The following is a 16,167-nucleotide window of genomic DNA, read 5'->3' as shown; positions in this document are numbered from 1 at the left end:
GGGGGTGCCAGGAACAGGCTGGCCCAGGGCAGCATTTAGGGTGAAGGGGGCACAGCAAATTAGTCTCCTGTCCTGGAGCAGAGAATGGATAGTTTCTTGGGCTAGGTGTGTCGAGGTCTTGTGCCTTGGATCGGAAGCAGGAGTGTCCTGGGAGTGGCCGCGTTTCTTGGGTTGCTTGACTCAATGGGGCTGATTATGAGAAAGTGCTGAGCCTCAGGGACGCCAGTTGGGGGGGCTCCCAAAAATATTAAGGCCCCCCCAAATCCTTAATTAGCATATGGTGGGCGGGCTGGGAGGCCAGACTTTATCCAGCCATTCATAGATGCTGATTCCAGCCTTGTAGTGCTGGTGTGAATGCATTCCACCACCAAGGTAACTGAACAGGTGTGAAGTTGGCCTGCTACTCTCCCACAATGCACCAGTCACCAGCTAGTCATAGGGAAGTAACGGAAGGGATTGGGCAGTGTGAAATGCATCAGGCCCTGCTCTGTTGGCTCTTTGCCAGGGAGGGGGTGTAGACTAGTGGTTAGAGCATTTGAGCAGGACTCAGGACACCAGGATTCTAGTCTCTGCTTTGTGACTTTGGGCTGCCTCTCTCTGTGTTTTCTCATTTGAACACTGACCTTCTTTGTAAAGTGCTTTGAGATCGACAGCTGCAAAGTGCTGTGTAAGATTATTGCATTAGCTGGGCAATTGCTGGTGAATCCATTTCTCACTGGAAAAGAGAGTTCAGTCAGCCAACATTTTTCAAGGAAACTTTTTCTTGTATTTTTTCCTGAAATTTTTAGTTTTAGAGACTTTTTTTTTTTAAATGTTTCGTTTTGGAAAATTTCAGGAGAAAAAGAAATGTAAAAATTATTTGCTTCAACATATTGGGGTTTCCCCACTTCTCGCACTTTGTCACTGTTTATACAACTGGCAAAAGTTGGAGGAACAATAAAAAAGGGGGAAGAGATTTTTTTTTTTTTTTTTTTTTACTACTTAAAATATTCCCATGTTTTTTAACTTTCCCTCCCCCCAGTGGAGGACAGGGAGGGAAGGAAGTAAAAAATGCCGAAAAAGGGGGAGAAGAGAGGGGAGGGAAATACACTAAAATCTTTTTAAAAATGAAATATTTTGATTTTAAAAAACTGAAAAGACACTTTGAGGGTGAAGCAAAATGGTTCTGCTGTGTTTCCAAATGTCGATTCAAAACTAAATAACTATTTGTTTTGTTCAGAAAATTCCCAGGGAGAATATCAAAATTTGTTACTTGAAAAATGTCTGGAGGTTTGTTTTTTTTTGTCACTAGAAATTTATGCTGGAGGGTGGGGGAAATCTCATTTTCCAAACAGCTCTAGTTTGTTGTTCTTTTCCATATGGGATCCTCCCCTCCCATGTATTGCTATTAGGCATATTACGGTAGCACCTAGGAGCCCCAGTCATGGTTCAGGACCGCATGGCACTATACAAACTCAGAACAAAAGGATGCTACCTGCTCCAAGGGGCTGACAATCTAAGTTTGTCAGGCCATGCCCCATTCAGAGAAGACCATCGCTGCTGGGTTGCCTGGATGATGTGCTGTGCTTGTGAAGCGAAGGACGCGCCTGGTGACATAAGTGTTAATTGGACACTGCTGCCCAGCGTACTCCTCCCCGCCCTCCGCCTGCCTGGCTTTCCCCGTGCCATGCCTCAGAGATCAGTGGATAAGATAAACCCGGTTTTTCCTATGACCAAAGAGAGGAGCATGATCCCAGCGTCTGGCAGTCAGTCCTGCCTCTGATACGTCCTTCTCCCATGTACCCTGGAGCTAGTCACACGGGGACCAGTCCTCTAACAGCTGCAGCAACAGGGCAAGGGAGAACGTCCTGCAGCGATCTTCGGGGGCACCTTCCGTCTCTCCTCCTTCACTCCCGCCTGCAGATGGGCAGCTGTCCCGTATATACCTGCTTTAGCTGCAGGAGAGTGGGGACATAGGAGTGGAGCATTGCGGACCTGCTCAGGGATTCCCTGCACATGTCCCTCACAGCAAGCTTCCCTTCCCCCTGCAACCATGCCACTCTACCTGACAGCACTGGGGAGAGATGGTGGAGGGTTGCCCCCATTTATAGCGGGCAACCCATGCCTGCTAACCCCAAGCATTCACAAAGATTGAGCGGAGCTAGTCGGACCTCAGCATTTCCATTGCCCTGGGACACTCAGACATCTTGACGTGTCCCACTGTGGATATCTAATGCAAGAGAGTTGGACCCTAGGTGTCTGACCTCCCACCGCTACAGTCATTTATGGTCACTCTCTTTCTCTGGCCTAAACATGTTCACGCACAGTGGAACAGTCATTGGGCCAGAGAGAGAGAGAAGAATCCTAGAATCATAGAAATGTAGGGCTGGAAGGGACCTCCCTAGGTCATCTAGTCCAACCCCCTGCACTCATGGCACGACTAAGTATTATCTAGACCATCCCTGACAGGTGTTTGTCTAACCTGTTCTTAAAAACCTCCAGTGATGGAGATTCCACAACCTCCCTAGACAGTTTGTTCCAGTGCTTAACTACCCTGACAGGGAGGAAGTTTTTCATATCACATGATGCTTACCCCCAACAATGGGACTGCATGTGATCAAAGAAAAGCAAGTAGCCATGACACTCATCAGTGTCTGCTGAGCATCAGGAAGTGCAACCAGAATACAGAGCCCAGTTCTAAGGACTGGCATAAGATCGACAGTGACTAATGAGGAGCCAATAAAAACAGTCACTTATGTTTATTAAGGCAAAATGAGCCCTGGAAAACAAATGTCAACTTTCTACTGTCATTCACCTGTCCAATCTACAAAATCCAGGGGATCACACCGGTCAATTTCACCCCTCAACGAGCTATAGTTCCTTGGAAAAAGGGGTCTGAAGAAAATGTCACATGCTAGAAAATGTTAGTTTCAGACAGTCATAAAAAACTTCGATGATATTTCCCTGTATGCTCCACTTCAGAAAAATCCAGCAGTACACAAATTACAATGAGCATTTCAAAGTGACACCTCTAACCCAAAGGACGGAATATTTGCAGACCTTTTACGTGTGTTAAAAAGGAAATCCTGCTCTGCTACCATGAATTGCTGTGACACATTTGGGCAAGGGGTAGCAAGTGGTGCAACTTGGGATCCTCAGACCTTGTCTACTTTTGTGGTTATGCCGGCAAAACTTTGTTGCTCTGGGGTGTGAAAAAAAACCCCACGCCCGAGTGATATAAGAGTTGCTGGCATAAGCTCCAGCATGGACAGCGCTTATGTCAGCGGGAGATGCTCTCCACCAACTTAGGGGCTGCTGCTCGTTTATTACGTTGGCAGGAGAGAGCTCTCCCGCTGACATAACGCAGCTACCCTCGTGCTTATTCCGGCAAAACTTATATCGATCAGGGTGTGTGGTTTTTTTCATGTCCCTGAGCGACAAAGTTTTGCTGGCATAACTGCGAGTGTAGACAAAGCCTCAGATAAAGCCCCCTGCCCCAATAAAGAGCTAATTTTAATAATCAAAGGGCCCTAAAATCCACATGCATAGGGAGATTGTCTTGAAAACTGATTTGTCATGAGGGGGGCTGAGCTACCATTAGTGGTGCAAATTGGGGATCATTTAATTAAATGGTTCCCAATATATGCCCTCACCACACACACACTTTTTTTAAATGCTCTAAAATCCTGTGTGTATAGTGAGATTATCTCGAATGTTGGTAGGCTGGACCAGGGGTTGGAGGAAATTTGACAGGCAAATTTGGGGTCCTTTGACCAAGGAATTCCCAATATGAGCTAGTCTTAATTTTCAGCATGCTCCGAAATCCAGGTGGCTGGTGAGGTTATCTTGAAAACTGGTGTGCTGCAACAGGGGCGGGGGGTAGACTCTGGGAAAACTTGGGGTCAAGAGGTTCTTCAGATACAGCCTGCCCATAAATTGGGAGCTGATTTTCATAGATTCTAAGGCCAGAAGGGCCCATTGTGATCACCTAGTCTGACCTCCTGCATGACACACGCCAGAGAACTGCCCCCAGATAATTCCCTGAGTAGATATTTTAGGAAAACATCCCATCTTGATTTAAAAAGGTCATTGATGGAGAATCCACCATGACCCTTGATAATTTTAATATTTAATATATTTAAATATTTAATATTTAAAATTGCTCTAACCTCTGACTTTATCTAAGATCTTGGCTGCATGGGAAGATTGACGAAACTAGCTATACGGGAATAACTATTCCAGAATAGCTGAAGCACTTCAAATTCAAACTCTATTTTACTTCAGGATAACTTCCCCTGTAGACATGCTCTTATTCTGACCTAAGAGTGTTCCCAGGAGGAGTTATACTGGGATAACTACAGTATAGTGAGACTCGGGGGGAGGGGCCCTGCTGTGACTCGGTGGGCGGGGCTGGTGTCTTTGGTAAGAGGTGCTACTCTAAGGAGGGTGTTCCAGTGCCCTTACACTGGTAAATTCCCCCTCTATAGACTTTGAGAGGATAGAGAGAAGGTGAACATCTGTTGAGATTCATAGATTCCAAGGCCAGAAGGGACCGTGGTGATCATCTAGTCCAGAGGTTCTCATAACAAATTTTTTGGTGGCCTCCGAGTGTAGCCACCAACTCTGGCTAGTGGCCGCTCTGACAATTTTTCCTGAAATTCTTGACTTTAGGAAAACAGATAATGATGCACATAGACATGTCCAAATCATTGTAATATATTTGTTGGTTATTTTGCAGACTCAGTAATAAAAATAATGTACAATTGTCTCTATTCTTTACTGGACCTAAACAAAATAGAGACACAGCTAAGGTGCTTTGCCCGTTCTTGTCTTTTTCATTGTTTCTTTTGCATTTTTGGTTGCCGGTTTTTTTTTTTTTCTTTTTTCTTTTTTAAAGACTTGCCATCTAGTAAGTCTGCTGTGAAAAGTGATATTTGTATGTTTGTTAATATCACTTTTCACAGCAGACTTATTGAGCCCCAGCAAGCTCGAGGACAATTTAAACCCTAGATGGGGAGATGGGTAGGGAGGCAGCGGGGGCCAGGGACAATGGGGGAGTAGGTGAGGGGCTAGGGAAGACATTGGGGGCCAGACACAATGAGGGGGAGGAGCCCTACAGCTGGAGCCTGCCACCCCAGGGTATCTCTGAAGGGGGCACCCTGCTAGTGGTCCTGGGGAGGGGCCACTGCTCCCCCCCACAATCACTGCCCAGGAGGCTGTGACCACAAGAAAAGCCCCTTAGTGGCTGCATTTGAGGAACACTGATCTAGTCTGAGCTCTATCCTGTACAGCACGGCTGCAGAACGGCCCCAAAATAATTCCCAGAGCAGATCTTTTGGAAAAACATCCAGCCTTGATTGAAAAGTTGTCAGGATGGAGAATTCATCCCCTTGCTACTTGGGTCAATTGTTCTGGTGATTAATTCCACTCGCCGTTAAAAATGCCCGCCTCTGCCTCTTATGCTATGGAGGTGCTGCCTCCAGCTGGTTGGCCTACTCCTGACCTCTTTTGCCTCCCTCTGTGGCTCCTCCAGCCCTGCTGGGGTCATGAGATGGAGAGGGAAGGGCCTGTGTTTTCACCAGTGCTCTGCTGGGGGGGACTGGGCTATTAGTAATGTCCTGGGGTGGCAGGGGGTGTAATTTGTTAGGGTGTCTCTGGTTGAGTTGAGATTGGAAGCTAGAGGTGGTGCTCGTGGGCCTTCATGCAGGTTCGGGGGTGGAAGGGAGGTGTGGGGCAGGGGGCTTTGGGCTGGAGGCTTCTGGCTGCAGCAGGAGGCCGTGGGTGTCTTGTGTTCTGGAGTGTGTGTGGGTGCAGTGCCGGTGGGGAACAGCAGACTGGGGTGCTGCTTGGGTGGGAGTGCCTCTGGGGTGCATCCTTGCTGGAGGTGCTGGGGTCCCAGTGCCAGCTGGGGGTGGTACTCTAGGGCACCCCCTAGTGTGTGTCCCTGCTGGAGGTCATGCGGAGTACCAGATGCGGGAGGGTCCTAGTGTGGTCTGAGGGGGGTTCTCTGGGGAGGATCCCTGCTGTGTATCTTTGCTGAGGGTGATCGGGGGGTGGTTGCTGTGCCGGGACAGGGGTGTCTTCGGTGAGGTGCTGGGGTGCACAGCTCCATGTGCAACCTGGCTGGAGGTGATGGTGGATGAGGGGTGCTGCCCAGGAAGTGATGATCTGGGGGAAAAAGGGGGTGGCTAGTATGCACCACTGCTGCAGGGAATGATGGATGGGGGTCATGCTCTGCAGGAGGAGGTCCTTGCTGGGCCTGGAGGTGCAGCTCAGGGGTCTTTGAGGGGGCTGCTGTGGGATGGGGGGGTTCCCAGTGTGAATCGTTGCCAGGAGTGCGGCTCGGGTTTTTTGCGGGGGCTGCTGTGGGATGGGGGGGGGGCTGCACTGGGAGGTCTGCAGGGGGTGGGGAGCAGCTCAGAGGTTTTGGGGGGCTGCTGTGGGATGGGGGGTTTCTGCACTGGGGGGCCTGCAAGGGGTGGGGAGCAGGGGTAGGCAGCAGCTCAGAGGTTTTGAGGGGCTGCTGTGGGATGGGGGGTTTCTGCACTGAGGGGGGCCTTGCAGGGGGTGGGGAGCAGGGCCCGGCAGCGGAGTGTTGGGGGGCTGTTCCGGCAGGGGGCAGGGAGCCGGAGCGCAGCCGGGCCGGCCGGAGAGGCAGGCAGGCAGATCTGTATGCAGTGGGGTGCGCCGGCGGCTCCGTGCAATCCCCGCCCCCGGCCCCCCGCCCGCCCGCCCGCCGCTCACAATGTCCGCTAATCACCATCTGAAAGGCAGGGCGGCCGGGCTGGGAAGGGGGGCGCGGAGCGAGCCGGAGAGACGGGACCGGCCGGGCGCCCTCCGTGCCGCCGGGGCAGCTGCGGGCCGCCCCAGTGAGCGGGGGCGGGGGGCCGAGGGGGGGGTCTATGGAGGCGCCTGCCGGCCGCTGCCCCCAGCGCCCCGAGGCCACGGCGGATGGTCGGACTCAGCCCCCCGCGGGAAGCAGAGGCGCCAGCAGCAGCCCGGGCACCTGCCCCTTTGCCCTGGGATCCTGCCATGCCAGCCGGGTAACAACTCCGCCTTCTGCCCCTCCGGGGGCTGGGGGGCGGGATATGTGGGGGGCAGGGCGGTGGGGGGACTGACAGAAGGGATGCAGGGGAGTGAGAAGTGGGGGGCTGGGGGTGCGTGAAACGGGGGGGTGGATAGAAGGGGTGCAGGGGGCTGAGTATATGGGGCAGGGGTGCATAGGGTTGGGAGTGCATGGCACTGGGGGGGGGGTCCGGGTAGCAGGGGGTGCAGGGAGCTCAATGTGGGGTCTAGGGGCTGCATGAGTGCGGGATCTGGATAGAAAGAAGGTGCAGGGCGTTGAGTGGGGGCCAGGGGACGCATAGCTGGGGATGTTGGGGTCTGGGGGTGCCTGGATGATGGGGTATTGGGTGTATGAGGGTGAGGTGATCTGGATAGAGAGGCTGCTGGAGGCTGTGTGTGGAGCAGGGGGTGCTTGGATGAGGAGGTTTGGGGGTGCGTGAATGTGTGTGTGGGAGTCTGGATATAGGGGATCTGGGGGCTGAATATGTTTGTGGAGGGTTCTATGGGGCTCATATCTGTTGGGGGATCTAGGCACCTGTGCTGGGGTGCATGGGGCAGGGAGGGGGTATGTATGTAAGTGTGTGTGTGGGGGGGGGGGGCTGCTTCTCCCTGGCTTCAGAGATCATGGCATTGACAGCAACCGGGGGGAATGCCCTGACTTGACTTGACTTGACTTGACTTGTGGGTCCCATGACTTTAGCTGGGATCTTCCTCCCCAAGGAGGGCACGGTTTGGGGGCTGGGGGCTCTGGGTCAGGGTGTTTGGAGGAGATGGATCTGGCTTCCCCTTTTCCATACCACCCTTCACCCCATCCATGCAAACCACCTCTGTTCCCATCCCATGCACCCTCATCCTGGCTCTGCGGCCCATACAACCCTCCACCCCGAGCTCCTGCTCCACTGAGCAGCTGCCCCGGGGGGAGGGGGGCAGCAGAGCCTCAGCCCCTGCAAAGTGATCTGCTCAGACACGTCGTGTGGGGTGCAGCCCCCCCGTAATCACTACTGATAGGCAGCTGTTGATCTGGGAAACGTCCCCACATACCCCCCCACTTCTCCCCTTGGATGCTGGGCTGGTGTCTTCCCCTCCCCAGCTGGCTGCAGATGTGGGGGGGGAGCAGGACTGTTCTTGGCTTTGAACCTGAGACCCCCATTCTCCCTCTGTGCTAGGCGAAAGGCTGGATCCGCTGTGGGAGCAAAGATCCAAGGCAAGGGCTCTAGTGAGTCAGCATTGCGTGGGGGGCCCCAAGACAGCGAGGGTCTGAGCCCAAAGCCCCAGCCGTGCTCTCTGCTCCCGGCCCCTCCACCTCCCCAGGAGAGCAGAGCCGGCCGAGAGCAGCTCGGTCTGGGAAGCATTGCTGGAGAGTCCAAGGAGCTGGCATGGCAGAGCCTTTTCCACCCCGTCCGGCTGGGGGCTGCAGTAGCCCTGCTGCGTCTCAGAGGTGATGTCTCAGCAGGTGACGCTTGCCCCCTAGTTGTGTTGGTAACAGGACCTCCCCCTTACGCCTCCCCCTTGAAACCAGCCCCGGGCACCCTGCTAGGAAGCTGTGTCTACTGTGGTGCCCTGGATGCCAGCCGGGCAGCATCTCCTGCCTCCTGGTGCCATGGGTGGGAGGATTCCTGGCCCTGGCTTGTCACCTGCTCTGCCCCAGGCCTCCTGCTCAGCAAATATGATCAGGACAGAGCCTGGCTGAATATAAAGAGGATTCTCTCTCTGGAGGTGGCTGGACACAGACTGACTCTGTGGTTCTCTCCGGCTCCTTAATCTGGGCAGCTGGCTCCCCATTCTGGGTCCCAGGGCTGATGGAGGGCGAGCTGTCCTAGAAGGGTCCCATCGCTCAGTGCAGGGTCATACCCTAACACTCTGTTCTCCACGGCTTTGCCCAGCCTACTTGGTCAGGGTTTGACACTCTGGGGCGGGGGAACATCAGTGCTTGCTCCAGGAGTCTGGAGTCTCCCCAGCCGCAAAGGGATCCCCGTGGTGGCTTAACACCTGCCCAGGGTGTTTCAAGCCTCTTGTCCTGATTTCCCGACAGCACCCAGGTCACTGGGTTCTCAGGTTGGATCTTTCTGCCTCTGGAAAGGCAGGGCTGAGTTCTGTCTGTTCTGTGCTGGAAGGGACCGTTCTGATCATCTAGTCTGACTTCCTGCATCACGCAGGCCAGGGAATCGCGCCTAGTGACCCCTGCATCCCTCCCAGATCCGGTGGTCAAACGAGAGCGGCGCGTTTAGAAAGAGACGTCCAATCTCACTGTAGACTTGGAGTGATCGAGAATCCACCCTGTCCCCGGCTGGGGGTGGGGAGGGAACGACTATTCTTAGGGTGAATCACCCTCCCTATTAGAAACGTGCATCCTGTTTCCAGTCTGAATTTGTCCAGCTGCTGCTTCCAGCTGTGGTAAAGGGAGGAGAGCTGGGTTGGGATTGGGGAGAAGGAACCAGAGAATGTTCCTAGCTGGCCCTTGGGGCTTGTCTGTCCTAGAATTGGAGAAGACTTGCTGTATTCTGTCAAGTCCATAGAAGATTAGGGTTGGCAGGGACCTCAGGAGGTATCTAGCCCACTGGTTCCCAACCTTTTTGACTTGAGGGCCACGGATATCATTTATACAACCCTGAAGGGCCACCGGTCTCCGCCAGCAGCCTCCCACCCGCCCAACTGCAGCCGGACGGAAGCAGATCAGCGAGGAGGCTGCCTCCTTGCTGATCTCCCGTCTCCCTGGCTGCAGCAGGGAAACAGCACGTGCCCCGTAGCCCCGTGCGCTCCACCTGGGTCCCTAGGCAGTGGCTCCCTTCCTTCTGGCTCCAGCAGGGACCCCAGCACCTAGGGACCCAGGCGGAGCGCTGTGCCGTGCTCCCTGCTACAGCCAGGGGAGGGGAGCGCTGATCTCCCATCCCCTTGGCAGCAGCAAGGCGCCTGCACCGGTTTTTTAGCCCTGCAGAAACGCGCCCCACCTGGGTCCTTAGGCAGTGGCTCCCTTCTGCAGCCAGCGGGCCACAGGTTGGGAACCACTGATCTAGTCCCAACCCCCTGCTCAAAGCAGGGCCAACCCCGACTAAATCATCCCAGCCAGGGCTTTGTCCAGCTGGGCCTTAAAACCCTCTAAGGATGGAGATTCCACCACGTCCCTAGGTAACCCATTCCAGTGCTTCACCACCTGCCTAGTGATAAAGTATTTCCTAATATCCAACCTAGACCTTCCCCCACTGCAACTTGAGACCGTTGCTTGTTGTTCTGTCAACATCCCAGGGCTGTTCTCAGCAATCGAATCTCCAGAGGTTAATCTTGGCTTCCCACCTCCCCGCCCTGCCACCTTCTAGTCCTGATCAAATGTCCAACATCTACCACCCTCCTGGGGCTCTCTTGAAAGTCGAGTGCACTTTCCTCCCCACTGTGATGTGAATTTCAGGGGAGATTTTCCACTGCTGGGTGCCTGACTCCCCTGAAAATCACTGGGAGTTTGGCACTTCGCTGCCATTTTTGCGTTTGAAAATTGACCCCTCCTTTATTACCAAAAAGGGGCGGGAGCTACAGGAGGACAGCTACAGCTGAGAGAAATGGACCAGGAGGCTTTGGGAGGAGTGTGGGGTGTGGTGGTTAGAATAGTGGGGCCTGGGAGTCAGGACTCCTGGATTCTGTTCCAGATTCTGCCACTGACACCTTGGGCCAGTCACTTAGTCTGTTGCTACTGTTTCCTGATTTGTGAACCATGGATGCCCGCCTAACCCTATAGGGTGGCTGTGTGGCTTTGCTGCTGTGTGTCAAGTGCTTGGTGATCCCTGCTGGGGGAGCTGCTATGGATGTGACCTGCACATTTGTGGCAATGACTCAGCTAGCATGCATATGTAGCACTCCTCGGCTGTGGGTCATAGCCCCCATACTGCTGAGAGCTTGGGGAGATTCTCCTTTAGTTCAAGTGGCATTGTGGACGGGAGTGGATCTGAGGGCGCAGGGTAATGCAGCAATGTTGGAGCTGGCTGGGGTCTATTCAGTTCCATGGAAGAGTCACAGAAAGGCCAGCTGTGCTTCCGTGGGCAGGATCTTTGCTCCTGGCAGAGAGTGGTGCTGGAAATGGAGGATGTGGGGTGGGGGATGTCATAGTTTTGCTGCTGGCTGCTGGAAAAATCCCCACGCTACTCTGATCCGGGGCCAGGGAGGGAGGATTCCAGGGGGACCCAGGAGTTCTGCTGTCTGTGGAGGGCAGATCCAGCCAGGTTGGTGTACCAGACTGGAGTGGTCTGACGTGGATCCTCAAGGGGATACCCCCGTCTGTCCCCAGCCCCATTCCCTGCCTGCCTGTCCTGGGGAATCTTTATTAAAGACCTTTGAGTTTTGCTTTAATAATTGGAGTCTAATTGCATCAGAGGGGGCCCTTCTCTGCTGCCCAGTATAAGTGGAGGGAATTCATTTGATCAGCCACATGGGTCTCTGTCACCCTCCCTTATTCCCTCCCCCTCCCAAGTTCTCCCGTGAGGTCTAGTCTACGGGGCTGCGAACTCCCAGCGTGGAACATGGGGCTGGTTCGTGGGGACAGCTCCGTGGTCTTAGATTTTGCCTCCAGTTTTTCTTAATGCTCACCCACAGCCCTGCCTCTTCGGCAAACCCTCCAGACACCAAACAACCAGCTGATGGGCAAATATCAAACCCCTCCCCGCAGGGGGAAAAGTCCCAATTCCAGGGGTTTACAAGATGGAGCTGATCGCCCCAAGTCCCTCTCCAGTGTCCGCCCGTGGCCTGTGTTGCTAGTGGCAGGCTGGCATTGGTATGCGGAAGGCAGCCTTCCTATTGATGAGCTCAATTTGATATGCGTGAGAGGTGTAGGCTCGGATTGGTATGTGTGAGAGGGTGTGAGTGCGGTGGGGCGTGCGTTCGGATCGGTATGCATGTGTGCGTTTGGCGGGGACGTGGGCAAGTGCAGGTCTGTGGCTGCAGGCGGGCGGAGGCTGGCGGCGTGCGTGCAAAGCACCTCTCCCAAACCTCCCCCTCTTGTGCACCTGAGCACCTGGGGCTGGAAGGAAGCGTGCTTCGTGCTGGCGAGAGACCCGCAGGCTGGTGGCAAGGGCACCAGGAGACGAGTCCCAAATGCAGAGGCAGACGTGGCGGCCGGGTCCGGGTCGCACCGGGGTGGCGCAGGGGCAGGTCTAGGCCTGGCAGGCACGATTGACAGCAGCAGACACTGTCTGGGAATGAGTCTGTTCTGGACACGTGAGGCCAGATTTTCCAAGGTGCGGTTTGGACATTTTCTCTTTACATGAGTTTGCGGCAGCGAAAGCAGATCGGTCCGAATCAGAAAGCAGATTCTGTCACCAGCGCACAGATGCCCAGAAGCTGTTTGTTGCGTTTGTGTTGCCTGCAAGACAGAGTCAGTTTATTTTAAAAACAAACCAGCCAACCTGTTTTTAATTCAAATGAGGAACAACCTCAAAGCCGTTTAAATTTTCTTGTTCACCCACTTTTTAATCCCAACATTTTAGCCTTTGTTTTAAAAAATCCTTCCTAACTTCAGCTTCCACTTACTATGCCTGCCACCCTTACATTAATTAATCACTCAGATGTGTGGTGCCTGGTTATTGTTACAAACAGATTGAAGAGAGTCTTGCTAACCCAGAACTAGATTTGGTTTAAGTTCCTAGCAGATGATGATAACAAAAAGAAAAAAATCTTTTCTCTCTTCCCTGCTGTTTAGGGAAAGTCCTTCTGAAAATAATCTGTGCAAAAGATCTATCGCTCCACCGAATGGAAACCTGTCCTGTGGTATTTCTGATGGGAAAATAGAGATTTTGAGTTCCTCTGGCTTGAAAAAAACCTCTTCTTAACCTCTGCTGGTTTGTAGTGAATGCTGTGGATTTTAATTATAACTCCCGCTTGGGAGCCTGCAGTAATTGAGCTAAATTCATGTCATAGTTTATGCTAATATTTTTGCAATTAGGGGCTTTTAGAAAGATCGCTCTCAAACGCTTCTAGCTTCTTGCCTTGTTCTTATCAGAGTTTTTTTTTTTTTTTTTTTTTTAATTTTCTCCTTGCAACAAACTTGGGGCTGTGGAAAACACTTTGGATGGAAGGGTTTGTGTGTGAAGATAACGGGCTGTTTCATTCAGGCATCTGATGTGTGATTTTTATTGAAGGTGTCTCATGCCCACACCGTGGTGATATAGAATAAACTCTGCAGCTGTGTGCTGTTCACACTTCACTCTGAATCCCAGGGCATCTGACAGTTTGTACTGTCCATTGCTCTGCCCCCTGCTTATACTAGTGCAAAGGGTGCGCCAAAGACCCTCGCTTTGCACTGGTGTTAATACATGAAGGCATAGGGTGATGGGAGAATTGGAGCCCTCTGAATCATAGCATCAGAGAAGATGGGGGTTGGAAGGGAGCTCAGGAGGTAGCTAGTCCAGCCCCCTGCTCAAAGCAGGACTAACCTCAGCTAAATCATCCCAGCCAGGGCTTTGTCAAGCCGCAGCTTAAAAACCTCTAAGGATGGAGATTCCAGCACCTCCCTAGGTAACCCGTTCCAGTGCTTCACCACCCTCCTAGGGAAATTTTTTTCTTAATATCCAACCTAGACCTTCCCCACTGCAACTTGAGGCCATTGCTCCTTGTTCTGCCATCTACTACCACTGAGAACAGCCTAGCTCCATCCTCCCTGGAACCCCCTTCAGGTAGTTGAAGGCTGCTATCAAATCCCCCCTCAGTCTTCTCTTCTGCAGGCTAAACAAGCCTAGTTCCCTCAGCCTCTCCTCATAAGTCATGTGCTCCAGCCCCCTAATCATTTTTGTTGCCCTCTGCTGGACTCTTTCCAACTTGTCCACATCCTTTTTGTAGTGGGGGGGGCCCAAAACTGGACACAATACTCCAAATGAGGCCTCACCAATGCTGAATAGAGGGGAACAATCACTTCCCGCGATCTGCTGGCAATGCTCCTACTAATGCAGCCCAATATGCTGTTAGCCTTCTTGGCAACCACGGCACACTGCTGACTCATATCCAGCTTCTTATCCACTGTAACCCCCAGGTCCTTTTCTGCAGAACTGCTGCCTAGCCCGTCGGTCCCCGGTCTGTAGCTGTGCATGGGATTCTTCCTTCCTAAGTACAGGATTCTGCACTTGTGCTTATTGAACCTCATCAGATTTTGTTTGACCCAATCCTCCAATTTGTCTAGGTCACTCTGTATCCTATCCCTACCTCCAGGGTATCTGCCCCTCTCCCCAGCTTAGTGTCATCTGCAAACTTGCTGAGGGTACAATCCACCCCATCCAAGGCAAAGGAATAGAAAAAAAATGGGGAAAGGTGCCGTGTTGCGGGCTCAAAGTATAGATTCGCTCCCTTTCTCCCCAGCGTGGGTACAGACTGGGCAAACCTCCCATAACTGCCCCATAAACCTCCCTGACCTCACAGGGAGCTCCGTTTCCATTGACAGTTCAGTCTTTGGCTCTCTGCTGGGCTTGCCTGTAAAGGTGATGACGGGGGTTGACGGCTTATGAGATGTGGGCCTTTGACAGGGGGCAGCACCTTTCGGAGTGGCTTCAGACTCTCAGCTTTCAAGCTCTCCGCCGAATATCCTGTTTCTGAGCAGTCCCCTGTTTCGTGGTATCTCCGTTGCTCTTTTAACGCCCAAAGCCCGTAGCGAAAAGTGGCCGAGAGTTCGCACAGCTCCTCAGGGTGTTAGCGGCACTGCCACGCTGGACTGCAGCTTGCAGCAGGCGCCGTACACCTTCTGAGAGGCTGGCGATCATCGGCAGATAACAGGCAGTGAACCTCTCATGATGGGTTGCTCACCTGTAAGTCCCAGGCCTGCCAAGGGACTGATCGTGTTTAAGGACAGAAGGGACCATTGGACCATCTTCTACTGTAGCCTCCTGGACAGCACAGGCCAGAGAATTCATAGATACATAGGACTGGAAGAGCCCTTCTGGATCATCAAGTACAGTCATGGGCAATCCTGTCATATAATCCTGTGCAAGAATTGATCAAGCTCCATCTTCAAACTAGTTAGGCTCTTTGTCCCCACGTCCAGCTACCCCTGCTCTGAGCCCAGTCACTTGTGGCAGACTAACGCGTCTCTTCCAGAAAGGCACCCCGTCTTCATCTGAAGCCATGAAGCGATGGAAAATCCACCACTTCTCTTGGGAGTTTGTTCCCGCAGTTTAATCGCCTTCATTGTTAAATGCCTGCGCCTTGTTTCTGACCTGAATTTGTCCAGCTTCAGCTTCCAGCAGCTGGTTCTTGGTCTGGCTTTCTCCGCTTATTTAAAGAGCCTTTAGTCCTTGGAATCGTCTCCCCGTGAAGGAGCTGATACGCTATAATCAAGCCACCTCTCAATCTTCTCTTCAATCAGACTCTCACTGTCAGACGTTTTCTCGGATCGTCTCTGTGGCTGTTCTCTGCACCCTCTCTCATTTTTCAGCGTCCTTTGGAAAATGTGGGCACCGGAGATGAATGCAGTGTTCAGTATGTCTCACCAATGCTGTACACGGAGGGAAAATCACGCTTCGATTCCTGGTTAAACCACCAAGGATCTCCTTGGCCCTTTTCACCCCAGCATCGCACTGGGAGCTCTTCTTGAGGTTGAGGTTGAAGGTGCTCATTCTCTGGCAGAATTGAGTTCTCAGTTCTTAAAGGCACCGCTCTAATGCCTGGTCAGTTGCACTGTCGAGGAAGTTTGCTTGACAACGGGGCCTTTCTTGTTGATGAATTTCATATTTTGCTGCTAATCCCTCCCTCGCCCCTTTTAAAATCCTAAATCTGGACTTTATGACATCATAGCTGGTGGCCATGGAAGTCACGTGGCAGATTTTTAGAAGCACCCCATGTGTCAAACGCTTTCGAAAATCTGGGGGCACATTTCAGTGCTTAAACGGGAGTTCAACTCTCTCAACAAAATCTGTCTTTCCCTGTTACCAAATTCAGTGTGACCAACTTTACCAATTGGGTTTGGTTAATCTTGAGTCTCACAATATTTGGGATCTTTTTTTTTTTTCTCTCTTTAAAGTTTCAGCTTCAGGAATTATGCGATTATCTCAACTTTCCTTTAGAAAAAGAAGCAAGTTTCCAGCCATTGGGGTCGCAGAGAAAATTTTGAAATTGTAATTCCTGAAGGCTCAAAACCCAGAAGGCAAATAAAAAGAACCC

At 52.5% G+C, this 16,167-nt stretch overlaps 1 protein-coding gene across 1 annotated transcript in view; it reads left to right on the top strand.

Moving 5' to 3' along the window:
• Positions 1-6,828: 6,828 nt before the first annotated feature.
• The window catches only part of NPAS1 (neuronal PAS domain protein 1), a 103,177-nt gene continuing 93,838 nt past the window's right edge, over positions 6,829-16,167 (top strand). Inside the window, exon 1 of the mRNA XM_067557329.1 lies at positions 6,829-7,022. The gene's annotated coding sequence lies outside the window, so the exon portion shown is untranslated. The remainder of the gene's footprint in view (positions 7,023-16,167) is intronic.

Source organism: Emydura macquarii, unplaced genomic scaffold (genome assembly GCF_026122565.2).
Source record: "Emydura macquarii macquarii isolate MOO-44397 ecotype Brisbane River unplaced genomic scaffold, CSIRO-AGI_Emac_v2 contig_1790, whole genome shotgun sequence".
NCBI lineage: Eukaryota > Metazoa > Chordata > Testudines > Chelidae > Emydura > Emydura macquarii.
Note: the sequence above shows the minus strand (reverse complement) of the source record. Positions and strands in the feature narration are given on the sequence as shown.